Source organism: Felis catus, chromosome D4 (genome assembly GCF_018350175.1).
Source record: "Felis catus isolate Fca126 chromosome D4, F.catus_Fca126_mat1.0, whole genome shotgun sequence".
NCBI classification, from domain to species: Eukaryota; Metazoa; Chordata; class Mammalia; order Carnivora; family Felidae; genus Felis; species Felis catus.
In genome coordinates, this window is record NC_058380.1 from 59,570,963 (window position 1) to 59,593,064 (window position 22,102).

At 43.2% G+C, this 22,102-nt stretch overlaps 1 protein-coding gene across 2 annotated transcripts in view; it reads left to right on the plus strand.

Moving 5' to 3' along the window:
• ALDH1B1 (aldehyde dehydrogenase 1 family member B1) overlaps positions 1-22,102 on the plus strand; it is a 240,710-nt gene that overhangs the window by 73,380 nt on the left and 145,228 nt on the right. The window contains exons 1-2 of one of the 2 annotated variants that reach the window (XM_045042779.1): positions 18,978-19,108; positions 21,295-21,557. The gene's annotated coding sequence lies outside the window, so the exon portion shown is untranslated. Of the gene's footprint in view, positions 1-18,977; positions 19,109-21,294; positions 21,558-22,102 lie in introns of those variants that run through there. The other variant, XM_019816209.3, reaches the window with a different exon arrangement.

Sequence of the window (22,102 nt, forward strand, 5' to 3'; positions counted from 1 at the left end):
AATGGGTTACATTTCTTTTTTTTTTTTTAAGTTTATTTATTTTAGAGAGAGAGTGCGAGTGTGAGCTAGGGAGGGTCAGAGAGAGAGGGAGACACAGAATCTAAAGTAGGCTCCAAGGTCTGAGCTGTCAGCACAGAACCCGACGTGGGGCTCAGACTCACAAACTGTGAGATCATGACTGGGGCCAAAGTAGGATGCTTAACCGACTGAGCCACCCAGGTGCCCTGCAAATGGGTTACATTTCTTTAAGACAAAAATTCTTAGATTGTGTGCTATCTACAAGAGAAACTTTCAAAACAAAGTAAAAAGGGAATGTAAAATAAGATCCAGCAATTCCATTTCTAGTTTTTACCTAAAGGAATTGAAAGCAGGGACTAACGCAGATATTTATACACCAATGTTCATAGCTGCATTATTCATAAGAGTCAGAAGGTGGAAAAAAATGCCAGTGTCCATCAACACATGAATGAATAAACAAAATGTAGGATATACATATGATGGAATATTATTTAGTCATAAAAAGAAATGAAGTTCTAGCACATGCTACAACATGGATGAACCTTGAAGACCTTATGCTAAGTGAAAGAAGCCAGACACAAAAGAATAAATATTCTATCATTCCACTTATATGAGGTACCTAGAATAAGCAAATTCATAGAAATACAAAGTCAGTTAGAGGTTATCAGGGGCTGGAGGTAAACAGAGTTTCTGTTTGGGATAATTAAAACGCTTTGGAAACTGGGTGACTCAGTTGGTTAAGTGTTGGACTTCAGCTCAGGTCATGATCTCACAATTCATGGGTTCGAGCCTCACATCAGGCTCTGTGTTGACAGTTCAGAGCCTGGAGCCTGCTTCAGATTCTGTGTCTCCCTCCCTCTCTGCCCCTCCCCGACTTGTGCTCTGTCTCTCAAGAATGAATAAACGTTAAAAAAAATTTTTTTAAAACATTTTGGAAATAATGATAATGGTTGCAAAACCCTATGAATGTAATTAATGCCATTGAATTATATGCTTAAAAATGGTGAAAATTGGGGCGCCTGGCTGGCTCAGTCGTTTAAGCATACGACTTCAGCTCAGGTCATGATCTCACAGTTCATGAGTTTGAGCCCCATGTTGGGCTCTGTGCTGACAGCTCAGACCTTGGAGCCTGCTTCAGATTCTATGTCTTCCTCTCTCTCTCTGCCCCTTTCCCACTCATGCTCTGTCTCTCTCTTTCTTTCAGAAATAAACATTACAAGTTTTTTTTAATGGTGAAAATGGCATATTTTACAATCAAAAAATACAAGCAAGCAAATGGATGGGCAAGATCATATCAAGTACACACAAATATAAAGAAAGTAGGATCCCAAATACTAATTTCAGGCTAAACAGGATTCCAGGCCAAACAGGTTAAATGTGACAAAGAGGTTTAACTTTGATAAAGGGTACAGTTTCCTTGAATATATAGCTATCATAAATCTTTGTGTAATAAAAAACACAGCATCAAAATATATAAAGCAAATGTGCACACACACACACACACACACACACACACACACACACACATTAGTTATTATTAACCAGGGAAAAGATAATAGGCTTTCCTAATTAAGAAACAGCTGCCTTTTCCCATCTCCCCTGTCTTTGCCCCAACCCAAGAGAGAAAACAGAATAGAAGAATGGGGTATGTGAGGAGCAAACCCTTACTACCATCCCTCCACATTTACCAAAATCAGGATATTAGCATCAGTACATTATTACCGTCTAATCATCAGATCCTACTCACATTTCACAGAATGTCCCTTTTAGCAAAAAGAATCAGTTCAGCATCATGTGTTACTTTTAGTGATGAGTTTCTTGCCTTTTAGTCTCCTTCATTTTGGAACAGTTTCTTAGTCTTTCCTTGACTTTTATAACTGACATTTTTGATGATTATGGGTCAGTTATTTTGTAGAATATCTTGGGGGCCGTCTGATGTTTCCTCATATTTAGATTCAGGTTATGCCTTTTAGGTAGCGATTCACAGGAACAGTGCTGTGATGATCTTCTCATTGCTATCTTTCAGGTGGCTTGGGATTCTGATCTGACCCATTGTTCATGAGGTTCATGTTGATCACGTGATTAAGGTGGTGTTTGCCAAGGTTTTTCATTGTAATTTGTGATTAATAAGTATTTTGTGGGGAAATATTTTGAGAGTGTGTAAATATCTCATTCCTCATTAAACTTTCAATTTATTCGTTCTTGATTTATGTCAGACTCAGGCTTTCCTGTTTTATTCAGTAAGTTATAGTTTACTACTGTTTATTTTCGTGCCTAAATTGTCTCAGATTTGGTGTTCAGTAGCCCTTTTATGCTGGTTCCTGTGTCCTTTTTGACATGTCTCCATAATTCTTTGGGTACTTGCTTGCTTTCTAGCATGACAACGTGTTCCAGGCTCATCTTGCACGTTCTCTTTTTAATTTTATTTTAGAGAGAGAGAGCATGAGCAGGGGAGAGGAGCAGAGAGAGAGAGAGAGAGAGAGAGAGAGAGAGAGAACCTTAAGCAGGCTCCATACTCAGCATAAAGCCCAATGCAGGGCTCAATCCTACAGGGATCAAAACCTGAGGCAAAATCAAGAGTTGGATGCTCAACCGACTGAGCCACTGAGGCGGTCCCGTACTTTCCCTTTCTGAAACTGTAGTCAGCTATTTCTTTAAGGACTCTTATTTCTTTCAGTAGAGAATGGTATTTAGAAGCCAAGATCTGGGCATTAGGTGTCCTCATTGCTATTGGGGTATTGCTGTTCCCAGGCCCTTTCAGGAATTAGGGAATTAGCCTGGCCTCTCAACAGTAGGGTCTGCAATGGGGCTGAATGTGATAGAAATGGAAGAACATGCACTGAAGGAGCTTTTTTCTCAATCCCTTTTTACCCTATGAATGGAACAATTTAGGCAGAAACCTCCATTTGAGTCACCACTAAGGAGAAGACAAAAACCTCCTAGGTCACCACTGGCTATTAAAAATGCCATTTGACTATTCTACTCACCTTATTTACTCATCCAGCAGTGGCCGAATATCTTGTGTTAGATAAACTCTTTTCTCTTGTAGTTGCCATTCATAGGACTAAAGGATGGCAGGCCTCCTCCCAGTGGGCATAGGGAAGTGGGGCAAAGGCAAGGGTGCTCCCATCAGGGAGCTCATGTTCCTCAGCAAGTCTCCATTCCAACCAGGAACAAAGAAAAGAAAGAAATTCCAGCTCTGAGGTTTCTGGTGCTCATTCCCATTTCAGGGAAGCTGTTGGGATCTGGGGGCCTACAGCACAACCAGGACCTGGAAGAAGCTCTGTATTGAAAATTCCAAAAGAAGCATAACTTTTCTAAGAAAGGGCCCTTTTGCTACCATAGGGATTTACCTGCAGACAATGTTATTGTTTTTTTAAAGAAACAGTCTGTCCTTTGTCTCCCTTCCTTGTCCCCAGACCAGAACAAAGTAAGTTCTTCCCAGAGAGAGGACAGGAAGAGGAAGGCTGTGACCTGCAGGAGAGGTCTGTCTTCATGCCTGAGTACCCTGGTAGTTACCTCCTTCTCCCATACTTCTGAGGACCTGATACACCATTGATTCAAACTTTTCCATCTGTGCCTGCTGCATGGATCCGATGGCCGTTTTGAATTCAGACATCTCACCTAAGGAACTGCAGATAGGGACCTATTGCACCTTAATGCATTGCCTTTCTTGCATATTCTGTAGTTGGCAGTCTCTCTCTCTCTCTCTCTCTCTCTCTCTCTCTCTCTCTCTCTCTCTCTCCCCCTCCCTCTCTCTCTCTCTCTCTCTCCCCCTCCCTCCCTCCCTCTTTCTCTCAATAGGTTTATTGACATATAATCCACATATCATCCAAGTTATCCACTTAAAGTGTGTACAATCCAATGGTTTTATGTGTAACCATCACGATAGGCAATATTAGAATATTTTTATCATCTCAAAAGAAGAAACTCTGTATCCTTTAGCTTTCATTCCTTTTTTCCCCATTGGTCTGTCCTCTAGCCCTAAGCTACCACTAACCTACAATTGGTGCTATAGATTTCTCTATTCTGGACTTTCATATGAATGGAATTATATAGTATGTGGTCTTTTGTGACTGGTTTCTTTCACTTAGTATAATGTTTTCAAGGATTGTCCTTGTTGCAAGCATGTAGCAGTACTTCCTTTCTTTGTTACTTCTCTGGAGCACGGTGAGCAGACCACATGTGGCTCCATGGAGTGGAGACCTCCAAGTTCAGGCTCCTGGTGAATGTTGTTGCTTTGTTTCCAGCTAGGGCATGGCTTATTCCAGAACATTTCACTTGTTTCCTCTTTAAGTGGTGGGTGGACTAGAGACCTGTAACTTCTGGTAAATTCTTGCTGGCCTGTTGTGGATTGTCTTTGTATTATGTAGATAAGCACCTGCTCAAGGCCACAGTTACCACTTTGTTCTTGACATGGGACATCGGCTGTTTCCAGGCTTTCTGGATGCCCTTAGCCTGCTGTCATTCATGCTGCCTGTGGAGAGGATCTAAAGCTATTTGTAGTGTCTGCACATTTCTGAAGCTTTTCTGTGAGGTTCTATCTGAGTTCTACATTTTTCTTTAGCACTCTTAGGTAAGGAAATGTTCTAGACATGCTTGAACCTGCACATGTGTCCATGCTGTAACTGGAGTTTTAAACCAGTGATAGATTGGCCTGGACTTTTTAGTAACTGAAAGTGACTGGAAAGCTTTGTAGTGTGTTCCAATGTCATTATGGGGTGGGAAGGAAAGATTTAATAGAATTTATTTGAAGGTAAGCAACTGGACCCAAACATAAAACCATTTTATGTTTATACCCTGCTGACATTAGACTGTTCAGTAAACTGGTTACACACTTAAGAACGTAGAGGCAGGGCACCTGGGTGGCTCAGTTGGTTAAGCACTTGACTTTGGCTCAGGTCATGATCTCACAGGCTGTGAGTCTGAGTCCTGCATCGGGCTCTCTGCTGTCAGTGTGGAGCCTGCTTTGGATCCTTTGTCCCCCTCTCTCCCTGCCCCTCCCCTACTTGTGTTCATGTGTGTACACGTTCTCTCTCTCTCTCTCTCTCTCTCTCTCAAAAATAAACATCAAAAAAAAAAAAAAAAAAAGGGAAGAACATAGAGGCGAATTCCCACATAAAATAGTGTTCAATCCAGTAGTATGTTAAAAGAGCAATACATTATGACCAAGTTGGTTTTATTTCAGGAATGTAAAAATGGCTCAGATTAGTAAATTCATTAATATAATATATCACAGCAACAGGTCAAAATAAAGATTTTGGCAAGAGTTCAGGTACCCGTTCACACAAGGCATTTTTACTCCCCTAACCCAGGTGCCAAACAGAAGTCGATAGGACAAGGGCAATGTCTGTTTGGGATGGCTATTGATGCTACTTTGAGAGAATTACGCTCAAAGAAGACATTTGGTTTTGGGATGGTGACAAGTGTGCTTCATGGAACTGAAAAGCCACATTGCTTCATTCTGTAACAGCAGAGGAAGTTCAGCCCTGAGGGAAAAATTTCTTGAGTGTGTCAGAGAGTACTGAAGTTCAAGGTGACAAGACTTCCATTTAAGAAACTCTTCAGGCTCCATCTGTAATTCTCAATGGGGTCTATCAAGGTGCTGCTAACACCTGGAAAGGGAAATCGCTAAAAATTGGAGCAGCAAAAAAATGTAGTTCAATGAAAATAAGACCAGACATTCTCAGGGCATCAGGGCAAACATTGGGCTCGGCTTCTAAACATCTCAGGACCACAAGTGATTTTGCTGTTTGATTCTTCAAGATGGCTCTCAGTCATGTATTTTTTTTAAACAGTCCTATTGAGATAGAATTTATATATAATATCACCAATTTGAAGCATACAATTTAATGGGTTTTGACAAATGTCTTCAGCTGTGCAACCACCACCACCACAATCAAGATAATAGAACTTTTCCATTGCCTAGAAGTTTCCTTGTGTTTCTTTGCAGCCAGTTCCCTTTACACGCACTCTGTCATAGGCAGCTGCTGATTTGTCTTCTAGATGTGTTTACTGTGGGTCTCTGGAGCTCCCTCTGTGTGGCTGCCTCATCTTTGGCTTGCTAATACTGCAGATTCTAGTTGGCTTTGCCTCCTTGAACTCTAATCTGTCCCTCAACTCAGTAGGTCTGCTGCGCTCAGTGTGGGTCCTTCTCCCTGTGATGTGGCCTGACTCTAGGCAGTCAGGTAGGACAGCCATAGATCACCTCTGGTTTTTCCTGTAATCACAGTTCTGATTTTCCTGAGTTCAATATCTATAAATGATGCTTTACTCATTTTGGTGGTTTTTAGTTGCTTAGGCTAAGAGGGCAGTTTCTGTAGCAGTTAATCCTTTTTTTGAGAGAGAGAGAAAGAAAGAGAGAGAGAGAGAGAGAGAGAGAGAGAGAGAGAGAGAGAGAGAGAGGTGGAAGGGCAGAGAGAGAGGGAGAGAGAGAATCTTAGGCAGGCTCCATGTTCAGCGTGGAGCCCAACTCAGGGCTTGCTCCCATGACCCTCAGATCATGACCTAAGCTGAAATCAAGAGTCAGATACTCAGCCAACTGAGCCACTCAGGAACCTCTATGGCAGTTAATCCTTATGAACAGAAATGGAAGTGTTCTCACTCATGTTTGCTATTTGCCTGATGATCTCATATTACCTGGAGTCCCCAGAAGAAAACGCTTCAGGTACATGGAGGCTGGTGGCCACTCCCTTGAGGGAGATGTACAGTAACCCATTGCTTTCTCAAGGCATGAAGAAATATATGAACACCTTTTAATGATAGTAATTCACTTTGAAATAATTTCAGATTCAGTGAAAAGTTACAAGACCAGTTGTACAAAGAGCTCCCATTATTGTCAACTGCCCCAGCAAAGTCTCTGTTCTGTCTCTGGTCCAGGACCAATCCAGGCCAACATGGTTCTTTAGCCTCCTTCAATCTAGAGCAGTTCCCACCCCCCCCCCCATGCCCCCCGTCTTTCCTATTCATGCAGTTCTCTGACAGTTTTAGAGGGGACAGGCCTTTCATTCTGGGGTGGGTTCCTTAGTCTGGGATGGTCTGATTCTACTTGTGTCCAGATTCAGGCCCTTTGCCCTAAAGAATAACAACAATATAATAATAGCTAATGAGCATTTACATGCCAGGCACATGCTAAGCATTTTACATATCTTAACATAATTTCCAAATGCTATGCATTAGGTACCATTAATTATTCCCTTTTACAGATGAGGAAACAGTATTTGTGGTAATAGTTTTGGAGCAGGACACATTAGACCCACCTATTCAGATCCACCTTCTTGAATACTTAAAATCTTTTACAGTTACTGCAAAATATAAAAAATAAAAAATAAAAACCTGTAAAAGACATTAGCCAAGGAAGAGTTAAAGGCAGTCAACAAAAGTGGTTTGGATTTTTTTTTTAATTCTGTTTGTGGCAACTAATGACCCAGAGGTTCCATCTGATGCTTTAGTAGATAATGCACCTTAAAATCTCCAACCATTTTAAATTGGGTCAAAGACACTTATTTAAAGCCACCAAAGTTGTCAAAAATACACTCCACTAAACCTCATTATTTCTACCCATCTTAGTTCAGGTCATGAAAGGAAAATGAAAAGTAATGACTAAAAATGTCAACCCAGTCAAAGCCATCTGAAAATTTGCCAGTGCAAGGCCCAACCCCAAAGAGACCTAGAATATGATCTCTGTGTATAAAGAAAAAACCTACCACAGGCACTATTAAAATATGAGAACTAATGAAACAATTTTGATACTGGCCAAAAATTATGAGACTAAAATATTTTCAAATACCCCTGAGAAAGGCCATAATTTTCTCATGTATTAATTATAAATTAAGCACTGTCTATCAGTCTGTTTCAATTCTTAATGAGTATTTTTATCTGAGTTCCTTTTTATTAAATCTCTCTTGGGAGAGGAATGGTGGATTTACAGATATTTTACTACGGCCCATTTATTACAGGCCATTTGCTATGGTCATAAATTTTGTGGTTGAATGATGAGTGAGGAAGGAGTGAAGCAAGAAGTGGCTGGAGCCTGAGAAACAGGGTGAGATTAAAGGTGGGCTTGCACAGAAAACAAATAGCTCTTCTATTTTGATACAGCTCAGAATGAGCTGTGAAAATACCACATTAAAAGGTCCTTTGAATGAAAAGAGCGGCACCAAAACGGACTGCTTCACCCATACACTTATCACAACATTCACTTCAGTTCACAGGATTTGTAGCACTCACAGGCATAATTCTGCCTGTGTTGGCTTCTTCTGAAGACCCTAAAAGCCATGGATTAGAATCCTGAGTTGTGAGGCCAACACGCTGAACCAAGATCCTGAGCTAGTGAGTGAACCTAGCAGTCTGCCTGGCATCCAGCTCTCACTGAGGTTGGGGGTTCTCAATTCATCACTTAGGGAATGACTCTGCCTAAGTGATTAAAACTGTTTTTATGTTTTGTTTGTTGTGGGTGTATGTGTGTGCACTCTTGGTGCAATAAATAGAGATGAACAAAACTTTAAGGAAATCTTCAAAAGACAGTTAAATTGTAGTGGTGGGAGTGAGCAGAGGAAATACTAGTGTCCTGTTGGGAATGTGATTCCAGAAGTCACAAGCCTACCTGTATGAGTTCATTATTTTGGTGGTTCAGCAATGTTTGGGAAAGTATGGCAAAAATAGCTGATTTCCCTTTCTTCTTCCCTGAGTTTTTTCTGAGCACATGGCTGCCCAGAAGAAAGACTTTATTTCTCAGACTTCCTTGCAACTAGTTATGGCTGTATAATAAAGTTCTTCCCAATGGGGTATAAGCGATGTGTGCAACTTGGAGGTTGTACCCTAAAAGGGAAGGGGCATGTTCTCCCCTGCCCCTTCCACCTGGGCTAGGATATGGACATGTGGTTAGGCATCTTGGGCCAGGCGTACAAGGGAGCCCCACGATGGCAGAGCAATAAGAAAGAAGACTGTGCCTCTGATAATGTGGCAGCCAGAGCTGCCATACCAGCCCAGACTTTTTGTTTTTTAAGTTCATTTATTTTGAGAGAGAGAGAGAGAGAGAGAGAGAGAGAGAGAGAATGTGAGCCAGGTGGGGGGATGGAGGTTCAGAGAGAGGGAGAGACAGAATCCCAAGTAGGCGCCACACCATCAGCACAGCGTCTGAAATGGGGCTTGAACTCACAAACTGTGAGATCACCACCTCATGAGATCGTGACCTGTACTGAGATCATGAGTCGGACACTTAACCAACTGAGCCACTCAGGCATCCCCAGCCTGGACTTTTATACACAAGAGAAATAAACTTTTCTTTTGTTTAAGCCATTGTTAGTTAGTCTGAACTTCTAACGCATGGATGTGGATCTATGTCTTAACTAATACTGTAGGTAAGTCAAGGATTCATTGTAACTCTTTCCATGCTCAGCTCCATCACCAGGCTGTGAGTTCCTTCTGATGATCTCTCCCTGTGTTTCCCTCCAGTCCCTCACGGTAACCCCAGCACTACCCTGGGCCCTGACACAGAATTGGTGCTTGTGAATATTTATTGTATGAGTGAATGAATGAATGAATGAATGTGCTGTGATGTAAACCAGCCTGTGGTGGGAGCTGTGATACATGGATCAGAAGAGTTATGGAGGGAGAGCTGCCTCCCAGTTCGGATTTATGTCTTAGGAATTTGTTGTGTTCACAGAAAACCTAAGTAACCACATAGTGATTGGTTTTCTTCATGTGGTGAAGGTCTGGGGGTAGGTGGTTTCTGAACTGGGTTTGTGGGTTCAGTGGTGTCAGACCTAAGTTTCTACCGTTACTTAGCCTCTTTCTCTTGGTCACAAGATGGTAGCCAAACTCGAACTATCATATCCATGTTTCAGGGAAGCAGGAAGGTCAAAATGGTGAAAGGGAAAGCCAGCCAAGCTTGTGCCCTCCTGAAGGGCTCAGGCTGCTCCCAATAATTGCAGGACCCCAGGACAAGAGTACAAAAGGAGACCCAGCTGCCATGTGTTTATCTATTTAAAAGCTGTAATTCAAGCCAACGTACTATTAAATAACATATATTCGTCTTCCTGCCTTGACAAATACACATTCAAAATGACAAAAATCAAGAATATATGTCAAGCTATAATTTTTATATGGCTGAAACTCAACAAATCACCAAAGACAATTGCATTTAATTATGACTGAACATATCTGGGTATACTGCTGATGAGCTGAAAAAGTCTGAATGAATAATAAAATCAAGGTACACATAATTCATAAGTTATTATATATTTATTTCATAAAATTTTTCTTTCATCTCAACAAAATTCAATAATTATATTATCAAGAGTTTCACAAATTTGGATTCTATTGACAATAAATGTCTGAAGCAGTTTGGCAAACTGCAGGCCCACTGCCTGTTTTTGTAAATAAAGTTTTATTGGCACACAGCTATGCACATTCTTTTACATATTGTCCATGGCTGTTTTCATGTTAGAGCACCAGGGCTGAGAAGTTGTGACAGAAACTGAATGGCCCACAAGCCTAAAAGATTTACTCTCTGTCTCTTTAAGTAAAAGTTTACCAACACTGATCTAAGGGATTAAAACATGAAATGTAATTATAGTGAAAGTATACAGGATTTGAGCATATTTCCATCTATAAGTGTAAGTTAAAAATTAGCATAAGTTAAAGTGAACGTGAAAACCAACCATTTTTCATATACATTTTCTAGAAAAGTTATTTGTCTTCTAAAGAAGCCATAATTATCTAACAAATTGAAAGATAAAGTACAAATTATAACTCATGAAAAGTAACACCACTTAAATACATTTATTTTGGAAAATTTAATTAAATCCTATTAAATGTTTCTCTGAAAATAAAACTTGGCATGCTATCATTCAACATCCACATGATTGCCAAGGCACATGCTTTATATCATGCTTTGTGCACATTCTGTCTAGACCGGCATGTATGCAGATTTGAGAGTAATGTGAAGTGTTGAGGATGGCAACATGTTCTTCAACTACCATGTACAACCGTTGTGAATGCCCTGCTAATAGTGAGTACTTCCAGGAAGGGGACTGGAGCTGGGAGAGAAGCAAGAAAATGGATGCTTGGCTCAACAGGGAAATGATATTTTGTTGTGTAAGAATCTAACATTCATTCTATGTGCTGGGAAGGAATTAACAAGGTAACTTGCTTTTTATATCACCTGAGCTCTTCTGCCATTCAGTCCTTCCTGATTACTGATGCAAGGACTCACTCATGTTACCTCAGGCTTCCAGGCCTGTGCTCCCCTAGTCCTTACCATGACTCCAGAGGTAGGACATGCTCCTCTGCTCTAAGCGGTAAGGAAACCAGGGCTCAGATGGATGAAATGGTTTGCTGGAACTCATTCAGATGTTAAGTGGGAGAGGCCCTTTATATGTTCAAGATGGGTGAGAGATGGATTTAGCAAAGAGCCAGTGTGGAGCAGGGGACAGAATTGCACTGGGTATGGGGAGACCTGTGTTTAGCCATGGCTCCATATAAACTTGTTGTAAGACTTCAGGCAAGTCACCACACCTCTCTGGGCCTCAGTTTCCACATAGTTACATGAAAGAATTGTAGGAGAGTATTTTCAGTCCTGATGTTCCATGACTCCAGGCAAGTGTGTGTGTGTGTGTGTGTATATATATATATATATATATATATACACACATATATATACACATATATATATACACATATATATATATATACACACACACACACATATATGTACATATATATGTGTGTATATATATATGTACACACACACACACAGTAAAACCCTGGACTGTGAGTAACTTGTTCTGTGAGTGTTCCACAAGATGAGCAAACATTTCTAATAAATTTTAACTTGATAAACGAGCGATGTCTTGCAATACAAGTAATAGGTGACACTGAATGTCACATGATCACAACTGAGCCAATGGTTCTTGAAATTTGCTTTGATATACGAGTGCTTTGGATTACAAGCATGTTTCAGGAACAAATTATGCTGGCAAACCAGAGTTTAAGCTCAGTGGTTTACTAAGACTTCAGGAACAATCAAGAAGGCAGGAGGCACCACTCTTCCCCACCCCTTGCCCCCACTTCCCGCCTTTATGTCTACATTTTGCCTGGGGCCAAACAGGCTGAAGGGAGGCCCAACTTTGTCAGCAATGCTGAGGGGAGAAGAGAGTCAAGTAGTTAGCTAGGATGTGAAATTAGAGCATGAGAAAGTGCAGGGGAAGGGAAGACCCCCGGGGTAAGTGTCTTCCCACTTCCAACATCCTTGAGATGCCACCTGGGATTGTTCTAGATGTGAAATTTTGATGGCAAGGTTGGTTCTCACTGGTAGTCATATGTACCCAGGAAACAACCTGATTTTCTTCTAATACCTACTCCCAGTGGGCTGGTGGGTTCCTCACAGCAGTAGGCAGACAAAAGGCCTGAACTTAATGTCAGGAGTTCCAAATCTACCAACCTGCCTAGTCACTGCCTCTCTGGGCTGCTGGGGAAATCGAAGGTCCTATTGTATTTTACTCAAGTGGCAAAGAAGACTCCCAATGGCTACTGTAGCTTCCATGTACCCAGACCTGAGCCTCGTGCTTTAGTCCCTTGCTACCCCTACTGTGGTCTGTGGCCTGGTAGTCTCGGCATCCCCTGGGAGCTCATTATAAGTGTAGAGTCTGCTGATTCATGTGCACACTCAAGTGTGAGAAGTTCCACTGCAGAGCCCATAGTTCCTCCCCACAGGGCTGAGGACCCACCTAGAGTCTGACTACTTCTGGATTTCCCTCTGGCATTTGCCATTTGGAGATTTCCTGCCCAAATGGACCAAGCCTACTTCCAGAACCTGTATTGGCCTCTTCTGCAAGGCTGTTGCACCTCTGGCCAGAAGGAGTGATCAAAGAGTGACTGTAAGAGTTGCCAAGGAGCTACTGGAGTGAAGTAAACCTTGGGCATGGGGGCTTGAAAGTCTATACTTGAGTGCACAAGACCCTCACAGTGCAGGATGGAGTCAGGGCAGGAGAGGTGGAAGGAAAGGGAGCAGGTGCTGTGGGCTACAAGACTCGCCTTTTACTTGTCCTGGGTCCTTCAGTTGTCAGAGATAGGCCTGTGTGATTTTTATGAAATAATGTTTCTAATTATAGGTTGGGTAGATATCTATGCAGTCTATGATTCCATTCCCCCCTTTTTTGTTGTTATTAAATGATCCTTTATTGAAATATTTTCCTTTGTAGATTTAAAAAAAAACATTTATTTATTTATTTATTTATTTATTTATTTATTTATTTATTTATTTATTATGAACGGGGGAAGGGCAGAGAGAGAGGGTGAGAGAGAATTCCAAGGAGGCTCCATGCCCAACACAGAGCCCAACACAGGGCTCGATCCCATCACCATGAGATTATGACCTGAGCCAAAACCAAGAGTTTGGACACTCAACCAACTGAGCCATTCAGGCATCCTTTCTCTGTAATTTTTAACTAGTTGGGAATTCCATTGCACCACTGTTGATGTCATCATCTATGATGTCATAAGGGTGGTGGCCATCAACACTGCAGATTGGGCAGATCCCAGGATTTCCTTAATGGTTCCAGAGCGTTCTCTGGCTAAAGATAGGTGCTGCATCTGTCGGGCAATGTTGACAATCTTACCAAAAGTGATATTTCTGGAGCTCCTGGGTGGCTCAGTCAGTTAAGCATCTGACTTTTGATTTGAGCTCAGGTCATGATCTCACAGTTTGGAATTGAGCCCTGTGTGGGGCTCTGTGCTGACAACATGGTGCCTGCTTGGAGTTCTGTCTTCCTCTCTCTCTGCCCCTCCCCAACTCATGCACACACACACTCTCTCTCTCTTTCAAAATACATACATACATACATACATACATACATACATAAAACATTTTTTAAAAAAGTGATATTTCCACTGTTATTAATGTTTTTCTGCTTCTTTCTGTCTCCTGGCAGTTCCTTGAGGGCTTTGATAATCAGGGCAGATGCAGAAAATACCACTTCAATTGGGCCTGTCTGTTCTGAATTGTCAGTTTCACTGTAATCCTCAGACCCTTATAATCACTGGTTGCCTTGGCAATGTCATCACCAACTGTTTTTGGAGACAGACCCAGGGGGCCAATCTTCAGGGGCAAGGCAGACATGGCACCGACTTCCCCACCAGTGCACCTCGAGTACATGACTTTGATCTCCTTGGTGTTAAACTTAGGCAGAATGGTGGAGGCAACTGGTGTCAGATGAACCCAGATTTGGGATGACTGAAGACAGTTGCACCTTTGCCTCCTCCAAGCCAAAAGCCAAAAGTATGATTCCACTCTTAAGGTGGGCGTAGGTAAAAGGTTTCTTAGAGGAAAGTAGAATTGGAGCTGGGCTTTGACGGATGAGTAGGAGTTCAGCAGGTAGAGACTGAGGGGGATAGGACATATGAGCAAAGATATAGAGGAAGATAAGTGTGAGGCATTTGTGGGGAAAGTTGTCCTTTATGCTGGAGTATCTTCAGTGTAGTGCCAGATCATTCAGGTGAGACTTTGGTGACAGGAAGTCCTCGAAGGTAATGAGAAGGGAAGCTGCAAGTAAGAGCAGTATTTTAGGAGGAACTTCAGATGGAAGTATGGGGAGTAAGTTGAAGAAGGGGAGAATATCAGCATGGAGACCTGTGTTTGACCTGATTTGAAGCAGAAACAGTGGAACTGGATGTAGAAGTGGATTCCAGGAATATCAGGCAGATGTCTGCCAGGACTTGGTGAGCAATTGGATGGAGGCACAGTGTGAGTGAGCAAGAGATGCCCTAAGTCTTTAAGCCGCCGTGACCAAGGAAGGTGCCCTCACAAAGGTAGGAGATGTTGAGGCTGAGGTGCCCAGAATAGGGGTTGGGAGGCACCCAGGTGAGGAGCCCCAGAGTGGCCCAGTTGGGGGATATATTTGGAAGCCATCAGCAGGTAGATGACCAAAGGAGGGATGATAACATGAAAGGAGAGAGGGTGAGGAAGACCCTGAGAGAGCAAAGGAGAAGACCGTCCTTTAGTCTGCACAGACAGGTGCTCAGAAATGAGGGCCTGGGAGGTCATCAGCAAAACCTGACCTCTCTTGTATTAGGGCACTAAAGAGGCCTCTAGTGCCACAAAGACAACCCTCACCTCCCTGGGGAGGATACCAGACTCGTCACAGAGGGGCACTTGTGATCTCTTGAGGGGGCTTGAGAGAGGGTGACTTGGAGGCACAGGTGCAGTTAATAGCCTCCCCCTGCCCCAGAAACCATCAGGGCTCTTTTGGCTACAAGCCACTGAAAACCCACCCAAAGGGAATGTATTGGCTCCTGTAGCTGGATATAGGGCTCAAATAATGTTGTCAGGATGCGTATCTTCCCTCCTTCCTTCCTTCCTTCCTTCCTTCCTTCCTTCCTTCCTTCCTTCCTTCCTTCTTTCCTTCCTTCCTTCCTCCCTTCCTCTCTCTCTTTCTCTCTTTCTTTCTCTTCTCTCTCTCTCTCTCTCTCTCTCTCTCTCTCTCTCTCATTTCTTCCTCTTCAAGATTGACTCGTTTTCAAACAGGCTTTGCCCTTTGGTTCTCAAGATGACTTTTTGCAATGCTTGGGCCTATAACCTCTCACAAGCAAAGCAGAAAGGGACAAGAATCTTTGCTCAGCATCCCTAGCAGAAGTTATGATGTTCATTCTAATTGGACCGCCTTAGGTTAACAGCACTCCAACCCAATCACTGTGGCCCAAGGAATGTGATGCCCATCACTGGCCAGAGGGTAGAGGTCTACCCAGACAACCTGGACTAAGAGTGGGGGCTCATGGGTTGTACCTTATGAAGGAAGAATATTGTGGAAGCAAAAATAAATGTCCACTCCATCTTACTTTCCCAAGAGAGTTCTCCTATAAGAAAGAAAGAAGGAAAATTTCCAGCAGTATAAGCAAGTTTGCAGGGCAAAATGATAGTTTCATAGTTATTTTTTTAAATAAGGAACAGATGTGATATAATAGTTAAAAATATTTATATAAAAGGAGGCGAGAAACCACTCTGAGTGTGCAGGAAAACACCTGCATCTACAACCACAGAACTGTATTTAGCTTTGAGCTTCCTGGTGGCAAAGCAAAAGAAACCCCAATAACTCACAGAGATCTTGTTGGCTGAGAGAAATAGATGCACTGAGCACTAATGCTGCACCCAAATAAGGGACGTTACATAACGAAATCACAGCATACCTTGTTAATTTATTTAATGTTTATTTATTTTTGAGAGAGAGCAAGCAGGGGAGGGGCAGAGAGAGAGAGAGGGAGACAGAGTATCCGAAGCAGGCTTTGTGCTGACAGCAGAGAGCCCAATGCAGGGCTCGAACTCACAAACCATGAGATCATGACCTGAGCTGAAGTCGGATGTTTAAATGACTGAGCCACCCAGGCGCACCCATACCTTGTTAATTTTTATGTAAGATGCTGAATGTTCTTCTGTGGCTCCTCTTATACATTTCCTCTTGCTAAGTGGACAGCATAGCATAGGCCAAAGATCAGGGGGGTTTTGCAAACCCCATACCTGCTTTCTGCTGATTTATTTAGATCCAGGAATTTAGGCTGAGAGAATCAGGTGAATGGCTGGGTCACCATCGGATTCTCCAAGCTGCTTGGACCATTGGGGGTTGCTCTCTCTCTATTGGAACATTAATGCAAAGGGAAAGGTCTCATTTGTAAATAATCAAGCAGTAGTGAGAGCAAGTACAGGGAGCTTGCATTGATTCCTAACACATCAAACAAAATGGCGCCCAGTGATCGCAGCCTTGGAGAGGATTGCCAAATTGGATTAGCAAACCAAATGTCGGTTTTAATGCCTGAGAGATGGACGAGGCACTTATTAAACAGTCCACAAGCAGGGATGTTTCGAGTACTTAATCAACCCTTCATTTCCCTCCTCCAGGAACAGGGAAGCCTCAGTGCCACCCATGGTGAAAAATTACCAATCCCTGCAGGATCTCTCCCTGCCATTTTCACTGCAGAATGTGCATGCATTATAGCAAGAGTCCAAGGAAGACAATGTAAGGATACTCAGCCAGGGCAGTGGAAACTGCATAGGTCTGAGGGCAGGGGACCTGTCTGCAATCCCTGCTTCTCCCACCTCTCACTGTGAGGCCTCAGGTCTGTCATTCCCCACTCTGGGTCTCAGTGCTCCCTTCAAGGCCTTTCCACCCTGACAAGCCTAAGTTAGCTTTTTGAGGATGCTTACAGGAGGCAGTGGGCAAAGAGGCTTGTGTAGCCAGTGCTTTCCCTGGAGGAAGGACTTGCTCCGTGGGGGAGAGAGGTGGGGTGCCATTCAGTTTTCTCTTTGAGGTTTTAATGCAACCTCTGCCTTCAGGTTGGAAAGCCCCCTTCCATTCTCTCAACCTTTTTTCTCATTTTAGAGTCTTAAATTTAGAGTCAGAGAGCACCAAAAAGGCATTGGGGACCCCTCTGTTGGAGTCTTGGAGGCATCCCTCTGTATTCTCTGGTAAGATCTCTTACAGGGTGGCTTTTGAGGTGGGATTCCTCTCCCTTGCCCCTATTTCTACATCCTTGATGTATTCCACTTTTCCCCTGAAGGAGAAACAAGGGTTAAAGGGAAGGGTCCTGTGTTAGACTTTGCATCAAGTCCCGTTACTGCTAGTTACACAGTGACTTTGACCTTAGTTGGCCCAGGCTCTTCCTTGTACAGTTTGTAAAACTGAGGTCCAGACATGGCAAGAGCTTTGCCCAAGATCCCAATGTGAGTTTGCAGCAAAGCCAGGGCTGGTCTTCTTCAGTCACTCCTCCCCTTGGCTCACTTGCCTTAGCCCTGCCAGCCTAAGCCAGGGGTGGGGCCGCCACCAGGCCTGGTCAGCAGGGGACCCAGTCTGGTCTGAAGTGGTGCCCACATTCCCAGGCTGAGGCCTCACATCCCTTTTTGGTCACATGGATGTTCTTTTTGCGGGATTCTGTATGTACCAGGAGAGCATCCTCTGTTTCTTCCCTTCCAGGAAAGAAACTTTCCTCCCGTGTTTCCTATAACCAAAGCAAACACCCACTCCCACCCCCCAGCATCAGGAGGCATTGTGGTGGGACCCACCAGTTTCCAGGTGGGTCTACTTTACTTCAAGGAGGCCTAGCAAGCCTTCCCATGCCACTCCTTATTAAATTAAAACCCAAATGCAAACATTAAACAAAGTATGATAAAATCTTTGGAAAAAACCGAACCAAACAAATCCTATAAACTTCTAGTTAAAATGTTGCTCCCATCACTCTAATCCATCTAGTATCCATCTGTGCTGACTCTACTCCTGCTCTTATCATCACACTTCAGTAGAACGCTTCTTTCAAGCTGGCCAAAACACTGTTTTCAGGGTCCAGCATTTTACCCTTGATATTCCTGCTGACAGGGCCCTTCTCCTCACTCTCCATAGATGAGATGCCTGGCTTCTACTGTCAAGCCTCTATGACTCTGCAAGAATGAGGGATAAAACAGCTGGAAAGGGGAGTGAGTAGTGCCCCCCTCAGGCTACAACTGCCCCTCCTTCCCCATCAAAATATCAAAGGGAGGGATGAGTTATTGCCTCAGCAGGGTTGGGGTGGTCTTGCCCTTCCTGGTAGGAGCCGATTTCTTAACTGATTTATTTACTTCCCTGGCCCTTTCCTCATCTTTCTGATTAATAGTTTAGTTGGGGGTTCTGGGAAATTTATATCCAATTGTTACCATAGCAACCAGCTCTCTTGCACAGAATACCACAGAAAATGCATTTGGGGTGTTCTGAAGGCTCTGGGTTTGTAAGGATCTCAGAGTATACCAGGGCACAATGGGCAAGATGATGTTCAACTAATAGGAGTAAGAATTATGAGCAAGGATATGTAATGGTCTCACCACACTGTAAATATGGAAGGACAGTTTTAGTGTCTTTCCTCTCCTTTTCTTGTCTCTCTTTCCCTGAACACATCTCCCCCTCAATGTTTTCTCCTAGGTTCCCCCAAATTAGTTCCCCACAGTACAAGGGCAAGGAGTTCTGGAGAATCTCATTTACTTTTGGCAAAAGGAAGAATTTGTAGCAGGCAGAACCATCTGAAGATGCAATTGTGGCCGCCTTGGGATGTAATGATCTCTCTATCGCTGGAGGTGTGTGAAGGGGGCCTGTCAGAGGGCTCTAGAGAGAACTGCACAAAAGATGGAGTGAGGGGTGGTAGTGTGGAATCTCTGGGTCCCTCCTGGCCCTGGGATGGAGGGGTTGAACTGAACCTGCTTGTGAGCCCGTCTCACCATCCCCCAACTAAATGGAATGTCAGAGTTGGGCATTTTAGCTCCCTGGGCACCTGGGATGTCCATTGTGTCCCCATAAACTCAATACCTAGCATCTTGCCTGGCCCATGTATGAATGAATGAATTCCTTAGGGTTTTATTAAGTGCAGTGGGCACAATCTATTGTTTGTATTCTTTTATTATGATAATAAAAAACCTACTTTTAAAAAAAGTTTATTTATTTTTGAGAAAGAGAGAGAGAGAGAGAGAAGCATGAGCAGGGGAGGGGCAGAGAGACAGGGTGAGAGAGAGAATCTCAAGCAGGCTCCATGCTGTCAGTGCAGAACCTGATACAGGGCTCGATCCCACAAACTGTGAGATCATGACCTAGGCTGAAATCAAGAGTTGTATGCCTAACCAACTGAGCCACACAGGCGTCCCAAATCTACTTTTTAAAACATGGCCAAATAACAACTTGAGCTAGAAGCAGAAAAAAAAAAAAAAAAAGATGTTGCTTATAAAACCCGCTCCCACATGCTGGAATCATTCCCTGAATTACAGTTGAGGCATAAAAGTGTTTGTTCTCTATAACCATGTGGAGGCCATGTGGCATAGGGAAAGCTCTCCATGGACAAGTCCCTTATTCTCCCTGTGCCTCTGTGTTATCTTCTGTGAAATGGGAGTAATGGAAGTCATCAGGAATGAACAGCTGATGGGTAGAGCTTCCTACAGTGCTATGTCCAGAAGGATTCAGAAGTTGCTTCTGGGCTAAGTTGAAGAGTGTATGGTAATAGATTAGCAATGTCTGCCCTGGGCACCAGATGGGAGGAGGAGGCTTACGTATTATGTATTTGTCATCCTGCTCTAGGTGGTCTTGAGGGGCCCTGATGGCTCTAGATGCCAAGACTGAAGGTCACGCCAGCCATTCTAGGTTTCCTCAATCATTCCTCTTTGCTGATTTTGGCTAAGCTGTCACATGCTTGGGGCCTTTGCTGGGACAACTGGGCTGACTCATTACTTCACCCTCCCATAGCCTTGCCTGCGCTTGTCCACATGGTGGGGACAAGGGTCCCAAGAGAGCATGTGGCAGGGTACAAGTCCTCTTGAGGCTTACGCTCAGAAGTAACATAATATCACCTTTACTATAGTCTATTGGTCAGAATTAGTCACAGTCTCCAGAGGTGGGAAAATAGACCCCCCATCTTAGGAAGAGCTGCAAAATCACATATGCAAAACAGCATAGATACAGGAAGGGAAATAATCGGGGCCATTTTTGCAAACAATCTACCACAATTACCTTGTTTTAAACAAAAAGCAGAGCCTTGAGTTTATTACCTATGTGCCCCAGTGAGCAAGTGGGGACGAATTCTGTTCTTTTCCACTGTCTGGTTCAAGTCTATTTTTAGATGTAGTCTAATAAAATGAATTTCACACCTGGGTTACTCACCCACTAACAAACACTCTGTTCTTATCAATGCCTGGGACAAACACCTAGGCGGCCTAGATTTGTAGTTCCATTACCTCCGAGCACAATAATTGTTAATTACTTGCTTTATTTGGTTCTGTTGCGTTTGCCAATAGTCAATTACCTATGTTAGGTTTTCTTGTGATCAGTGGGGCTTATCCAATATTGCAGCTCAGTTCTGTTTTTGTCTCAGAGATGTCTTTTCCAAGAGAGTTAAAGAAAACCCTTGTTCACTAGTTTATTGAATATTAGCCTTTATCTGCTTATTTCAAAGTCTCCTTATTCACTGCTGAAAGCACCAAAGTGCTCAGGCTGAGCTCTTAGAATCGAACAAAAGACTAAAGATAAGCCCCCCTTTGCCCCATCTGGCTAAAGCCCAGCACGTGGCATAGAAGAAAGAACAAATTGTGGGGTCCTAGGGGCATTCGTTTAGTTCATGCCTGAATCTCGGAAACTGCCTTACCCCTTGAATCCACCCTCTGCATTGAGGCCAAGAGACCTAATGCAAAGATCTGATCACATTGCTTGGGTTAGAGTGCACTGATGGACCCAGTTCTCCAGTCCTCTTTTTACCCATGATCTGTGTCGTATGACTTTGCAGGTGCATGCCTTTGAATCTGGACCAGGCCATGTGACTTCCCTTTACCAACAGAATGAGGTGGAAGCGACCATGTGCCATTTCCAAGCTGAGGCTTCCTGACACCTTGCATGTCTCCTTTTGTACTCCGTGCTTCTGCCATTGCCATGATCAAGACACCACCCATGTTGGCCCGGTGGTCCCAAGAGGAAGAAAAGAGACTCATGAAGAGCCAGATTGCCTCAGCAAAGGTCCACCAAAACCATCCCCCAGCTGAACTCAGATGGGTAAGTCATGAACACTATTATTTTATTTTTTATTACTTTTTAAGGATTTTATTTTTAGGGGTGCCTGGGTCGCTCAGTCAGTTAAGTGTCTGACTTCAGCTCAGGTCACGATCTCACAGTTCATGAGTTCAATCCCCATGTCAGGCTCTGTGTAGACAGCTCAGAGCCTGTAGCCTGCTTCGGATTCTGTGTGTGTATGTGTGTTTCTCTGCGCCCCTCCCCCCAACTTGTGTGCTTGGTGTCTCTCTCTCTCTCTCTCTCTCTCTCTCTCTCTCTCAAAAATAAATAAACATTAAAAAAATAAAAAAAATAAAGATTTTATTTTTAGGTAATCTCTACACCCAATGTGGGACTCGAACTTAATAATCAAGAGTTACTTGCTCCACTGACTGAGCCAGCCAAGCACCCCAACACTGTTGTTTTAAACCATTGAGATTTGGAGTGGTTTATTATGTGGCAAAAGCTGATTCATCATGCTTGTGTGTAATTCCAGTGCTGGTCTCCTGTGCCTTGAGGCATAACATCCAGGCAAAACCTTCCAGCAT